At 38.7% G+C, this 7,013-nt stretch overlaps 1 pseudogene; it reads right to left on the reverse strand.

The window, feature by feature from the left end:
• Positions 1-2,262: 2,262 nt before the first annotated feature.
• On the reverse strand, positions 2,263-2,983 carry LOC143409596 (BCL2/adenovirus E1B 19 kDa protein-interacting protein 3 pseudogene; annotated as a pseudogene).
• Positions 2,984-7,013: the final 4,030 nt, after the last annotated feature.

The raw sequence follows: 7,013 nt of genomic DNA on the forward strand, positions 1-7,013 counted from the left end.
TATTTAGATGAGGGTAACTGGGAAAGTATAGGGTTTGAAAACCAAGGCACATGAGATTTTCAAGCTCAAATGTAATAGAGACAAAAAAGTTCTATATAGCCACATTGGTATCGAAAGACTTAAAAAAATAGGAAAAATTAATTTTGCTCAACAAAAGAAGAGATGTTCATGAATGAAAGTTGCTATCTTGGTGAGGTAGTGTATCTTTGTCACTTTCCATGTTCAAGCAGGACATGTATTGGTATCTTTGAGAGGTATCACAAAGTAACTCCTTTATTAATTCAAGAGGGTGTAAATTCTCCAAATGATTTCAAACATCACTTGTATCTCTATGATTTTTTTTTCCATTAATAAATGGCAAATTAGCCTTGTGGAAGTGCAGACAAGGTACATTCCCAAAGAACATGCTACAAAAGTTACAGACTGCCAAAAAAATTTTCATAGGTGTTAGCTATGTTTTTTCTTGACACGATTTTATTAGAGTGTGCATATGTATAAAAACAAATTAAGCAGACTCACAAGTAAACGTTTGTGGTGACTGTGAGAGGAACTAAACATTCTTTCTAATTTGAAATTATCAATTTTATACAATTATTTTACTAGATAAGTTTTTGTAAACAAATCTTGATATATTCAATAAATTAAAAAAGAGACAATCTTATGAGAATAAAATGTAAAAATTAGAAAACACAGTTTTATAATGTCTATCTTTTGAATCACCCACAAACAAGAACTTATAAAGTATGCACAATTTTTTCCCAAGATATCTTTGGGACTTAGCTTTATTGATGAAATAATTGAAAGCAATTTCTAGAAAATACTATGCTATTGGTACTTATATTAAAATATAATTTAGATATTAAACCAAATAATTGTATACTAGAAGTTCACTGAATACAAGTGCCAGGGATAAAGGAGTCCAAGTCTAGTTCACTAACACTCCTTTGTCTTTTAGCATGAGAAACATAAAACCGAAACATCTCACATTATCTTTCTTGCTATAATTCACAGTGGTACTGCACTGGCTAGTTCTTACCTAACAGATAGACATACTATTATTTTCAGAATTACTGCTTGTGAAAAAAATAAAAGGTTGCTAGTCCTAATCTTGTTTATTTAAGTGAGTTCTTAGAATCTGACAATGCATTAACCCCATAAAATTGGCTCAAAGGAACCAGAAAACAACTTAGATATGATTGGTCTTTAAGCTTTATTAATTTAGGAAAAATGACAGGGTAATTTTTATTGTTTGCACCTGTCAAGAACAAAGTCTTTACTGTTGCAGTTTACAATGATCAGGAGATTCTCCCACAGGCTACGGCTGAACTTCAACCCACTGTTGAAAAGACTAACACAAATGTGTGTCGCCAAGAATTTGATTTCTAGTAAGAAAATCTTTTAAGAAACCCACATTTATGATATACCACACGGCAAGTGTTCAAATCTGAAGTTTTTTTGTTTTTTTTTTTAAGTTAAAATTTTAATTTATTTTAACACACCTCAATGAAGTAGGGAAAAGGCAAAATACAAGGCATACACAGCATATCAAAGAGGCAGCCTTTTCGAAATCATGCTGTAGAAAAGATAAAGCAGGACATGTGGTGAACTAGTTCAATCAAGCTTTTATGATACCATACGTAAATATGGCAATCTGAAGAATTTGGCAAAGATTTATTTTTGTCTATCTCCAGTTTAAATAGATACGTCTGCTCACAGTAAAGCTGTGTAAGAGCACACAAAAGCTGAACACAATCAGTAAGATCAGACCCAGCAATCCAGAGCTGCAGCAATCCAGAGCTGCAGAGTAAGACCAAGTAGGTGCCTTCAACAGCAGTTCAACCGTCCAGGCGATGGCGGACAGTCAGGGGCTGGGGTCGGTACCCAGCAGAAGGCCCTCAGGGTGCGGGCTGCACAGTGGAGCCTGCAGCTGTACCTGGGTTCCATGGCTCCTGATGGAGACAGCCCACGTCCACTATATCTAACATGCCGTTGAAAACAGGGATTATAAGGCCACAATATTTCTTTTGGACAAATCCCTTACTGTAGTATTTTTTTTCCTATTAATGTAGTTCAGTCTTTTGAAATATAAACTATTTTAACAATTAAGGTTACAGTTAATTTTTTAATTACTACATAACTAGTATATTATTTATACTATTTATACCTAATATCCAAAGGAAATTTACTACCAAATCTTACAGTAACTATCAGTCTGACATGCTTATTAATTGATCCCATAGGTATAATTACAGGCCAGCATGATTTTAGTGTCTGCTGTTTCATTTTACTAAGTTATGAGCGCAGCATTTATGGAACAAATAAACTCAAGTGGTGCGGCCACCCAAGGATCACCGTAGCGCCAGCCGTCAGCTCAGGAGGAAATCCCAGCACGCCAACAACGCCAGGTCCACATCTCCCTCAAAAGGTGCTGGTGGAGGTTGTCAGACGCCTCCCAATGTAGATCCCCAATCCAATGGCCAGGAGATGGGACAGCAGCAGAGACGGAAGAAAGACCTTGAGGAACTCTGCCGAGAAGATGCCCCCCTTCTTCATGACACTGGTGTTCCTCATGCTGAGCGTGGCCGTGCGCTTGGGGTGTCGGAAGAGGAACTCCTTGTGGGGGATGTTTTCTGGCCGACTTGACCAATCCCATATCCAGTCTGAGTTTTTCTTTAAGATGCTTTCGACCTCTTTCCTTCTCTCAAGATAATCTTCCTCGGACTGAGAGCTGTTCTTCTCGCCGAGACTGTGGACATCTGTTTCTGAAGCTCTCGTGTTTTCTTGAGGCGTCTGTGAGCGCGGTGGGCTGTCACAGTGAGAGCTCTTGGAACTACTCCGTCCAGATTCGTGCTGGGCGTCCAGCAGTATTTTTTCCATGTCACCATTATAAATAGATACTGAGGCTGGAACACCGCTCCCATTCCCGCTGCTGAAGTGCAGCTCCACCCAGGAGCCCTGAAGGGTTTCCTCCTGCATCCCGGGGGCTCCGCTCTGCCACACGGCGCCGGAAGGTGGCTCGACAGCGGGGTTGCGCTCGGCTGCGGCTGCCTCGGCGGCGACCACGATGGAGGACGCGCGCCGCCAGCCGACCGCTCAGCACTCTCAAATCTCAAGTTGAAAGAAGATTATATCTACCCAGTAAGGTCTGTATTATCCTAAGTCTTTTGTCTTTAAGATACTCTACTTCTCCTGTATCACAAATTGTGCTAGAGACACAATCTTAAAAGTGTTTTATGCTACCTATAAAATAGATTTTCCTTAAAATTGCCACAACTATTCCATCATCAAGAAGTCTGAATTTTTTTTTACTCAAAAGATTTTCTTGTTTTTTAAAAAGTGCCAGCTTTCATTCACTCTTTCCTTCATCAAAATAAAAGGATTGTGACTACTACTTTAAAAGAATGTTTTGTTATATCTCATAAAATTTGTTTTTAAAGCTACACTTCATGAGTTGGACAAGAGTGTAAAATTCTAAAAAATCTTGGATAGACTTCTCAATGCATTTCAGTATATTTTTACTTAGCATACATTTCTAAAATAGTAACATATAGAATATTTTTTTCCATCTGCTGCAGGTAAATAAGTGCTCAAAGTATAATCTGCAAGAATTTGAAGTTGGTTAAAAGGTGCAATATCAAACTTATTAATATTGACATACAACTACAATATAAAAATCTTGATTGAAAGACTCATTTTCTGACCAATTTGTTAACTTTGAATGTTTCAAAATTTGAAAAAATACTATAGAAGAAAATTCATGTATAACACATCACCAACATCAATCATCAGCCTTTAAGCCATTATATAAAATAAATCAGGTTTTAGATAAATAGAATTTTTAAAAAATTTCATGTTAAATATTATAGTTTCCTAATGCAATATCTTAGCTGTACCTTGTGCTTTTTCACATTAGTAATTAGATTAGAATTAAGCACTTTAAGTGAACATAAACTATAGAAAAGGAAAACAATGGTAAAATATGGGCATTCCAGTATCTTTCAATGTGAGCTAGCATGAGGATTTTCTAATCTTGTAAGCAGTAGATTGCCTTCTCAGGTTCAACCCTACCCCATCCCCAAATTGACAGGACAACCTTTTTTGTTCCCTCCAAATTTCCTTCTGTCATCTTCTCTAGCAAAAACATTTCCTATAGCACTTAAAATATTTTCCTCCTTTAGCAAGGAGCTTTAGAACCAGGTCATCCACTACTGCCACTCACTTGACTGAGCATCAGGTAATTAGTGCAGTACTTACCTGGCAGGTGAGCTTCAGGTGCCCTTCACACAGGTACTCTGTGCCTTGTCAAAAATGCTGAGGTCATGTGCTCCACCATCTCTTGATCATGTTCAGGTAGCCAGTGTCCTTCTTGCTGAAGCCGCACCTCTGTGCATTACCTGTTTTTACAGAGGTGCTGCTACCACTTTTGCAAACCAAAGAAGAACTCAGAATCCAAGATGGTGCCAACTTGCCCCTATGTGCACACTCCCAGCCCCAAGAGTGCTCTGACAGCAATCAGCTGTTGCCTCATGTCATAAGCTGCCTCTGGGCAGTGGCTGCAGCACCTTCCTAAATGGAAGCACTCAGGACTGGGAAGAGCCACTTCCTATGCCCCTGATTCCCCTGCATACTCTGGCCCTTTCTGTTCACACTTTTACCCCTCACTCTGCTCTCTGCCTTTTTTTCTACTTCTCTATTCTGTGTTCTTTATTTTGTATTCCCTTTATCTTGGGCTGACAACTTGCAAGATGCAAACATAGCTGCAATGTGGCACCAGGCTGAGTGATGGCAGCACTGACAAGGGAAGGGTAATACACACTGACCACACAAGCACACACACAGTCATAGCCTTATTCACTCCCAGGAACTCACATTTCATACAAGTACAGACTCACAAAAACTGTTCTTGCACACAGATGGATACACATACACACAATACCTAGATATACACTTGAACATCTCCAGACTGGTGCACACACATTCTCATATACACATACTCCAGGCACATGTCCTCATGCACACACAGCATATTCATGGACCCACACATTCACAGTCCACATATGGAAATGCTATCCTTTGTCTCCACAACTGTAAACATCCCCAAACTCTACAGGGACCTGGATTAAGCTAGGAATCCAGAGGTCTGAATAAGCTTGAGGTAGGCCCAAGGGAGAGTGAAAAGGTGGAGGGAAAGCAAAAACCTGCTATCATCCTGTCATAAAAAGCAAGGGGTGAGGAGACCCATATGCCAAAGCAGCAGTCCATAAGCTCTGGCCTGGAACGCTAAGTGAAGGGGCCTTCTGACTCCTAGAGTTGTCTCCCAGGAATGAGAATGTTGAAATGTGGGAGGAAGTCTTCATGGCCCCAAATTGATCCTCTCATTTTTGCGGAAGGCTGGGCTCCCTTTGGCATCCCCTTTCCATCCCCACAACAGGCCTTCCTGTCCCCAGGAGCTTGACTCTCCTTTAAGATCTCCTCACTGAGACCCACATACCTGTACCTTCACAAAATGGGATCCCACCCAGACACCGCAAGGTATGCCCCCACCTGAGGGATTCTCAAGCTGCCTCTACCTCTACACACTCCTTAAAACACAAGAGCTACCCCCTTACCTCCAGCCCCAAAACCCCGGAACTCACAGGTTACACTTCCAGCGCTGCAGAGAAAAATGCCCACCTTATGTAAGTCCTTAATATAATATAATCAGTACATGGGGGCACATTCCTATTATCCCAGTTATCAGGAGCCTGAAGAAGGTGGGTTGTAAGTTCAAGATCAAGCTCAGACCTTGTCTCAAGATTTTAAAAGGGCTGGATATTTACCTCATTGGTAAATTGCCTGTCTAGTATATGTGAGACTTGGGTTTAATTACCAGCCCTGTGAAATTGAGAATACACACACACACACACACACACACACACACACACACACACACACAGAAAGACAGATAAATGCAAGAATTAAATTTGACTTTAAGTTTTAAATTTAACTTTAAATTAAGTTTTCAAGGCTGACTTTTCTTAGAATTGTAACAAATACATTACATTATTTTGGTGATCATATTTTAGTAGATTGTATGTGTTAATTGCATAAACTATACTTACAGACCATTAATCTATTTTCATATTAATACAGCATGAGTCATATTTGACATTAAGGTAAAAGAATGGAATTCTAGTGCAAATTGGGGGCTGTGGGAAGAAGGCTCTTAGAAGTGGACTATTGGTATGCTTTGCCTTTTACAACCAGTCTTACAAACCATCCACTCTTCTTTCACTACTTATTGTCCTTTAGAAATAAATCAGTAAATCTACTATGCATTCTTGAAAGAAAAGTTAAAAATTCTCTCTCAGTGTATAAATGAAAACAGCAGGTTGCTAGAAGACATGATATAAAAGGATTTATATATTTACATTTATATAAATATAATTTACATAATCACCTTCCAGAGGCAGGGGGAACTCAGAACACTTGCTTAGTTTTAAACTAAGAATGGTACATGTATCCAAGTAGCTTTTGAAGAGATAAGAGGCATTCTGAGATGTTGGGTATAAAGAAATTTATCTGGCAATTTTAGGAAAAAATTATAAAACAGTGATCTCATGTAATGGAAAGGAGACCAGTTACAAAGCCATTGCAGAAAGTAGTGATGACACTTTGGATTACAGCAGTGAATATTATGGGAAAAAAAGGTCAGAGGATAATGTATGTCTTGGAAAGAAAATGTGACCTGCAAATGTAAGTGTTAGAGAATGGCCAAGAAAAATAGAATACAAGATGTTCATAAAAATTGGAAGCAATTCTATCATAAACATTAAATACAGAAGAAGGAAAGCAGATTTAAACAATTTCCAAAGCTAATGAAACACTGGAAACTTAAGAATGCAAATACAAAGAATATTAACTAAAGCCATAGGACAAAACTGGATAACAGAGAGCAGTTGTAAATCTAAAACATTGTTTCATTTACTTTTACTTGCACCTCTGTTTTAAAATGGGTGAGGATGAGATTTCAT

The sequence above is a fragment of the Callospermophilus lateralis genome, chromosome 11 (genome assembly GCF_048772815.1).
Source record: "Callospermophilus lateralis isolate mCalLat2 chromosome 11, mCalLat2.hap1, whole genome shotgun sequence".
Taxonomy (NCBI): Eukaryota; Metazoa; Chordata; class Mammalia; order Rodentia; family Sciuridae; genus Callospermophilus; species Callospermophilus lateralis.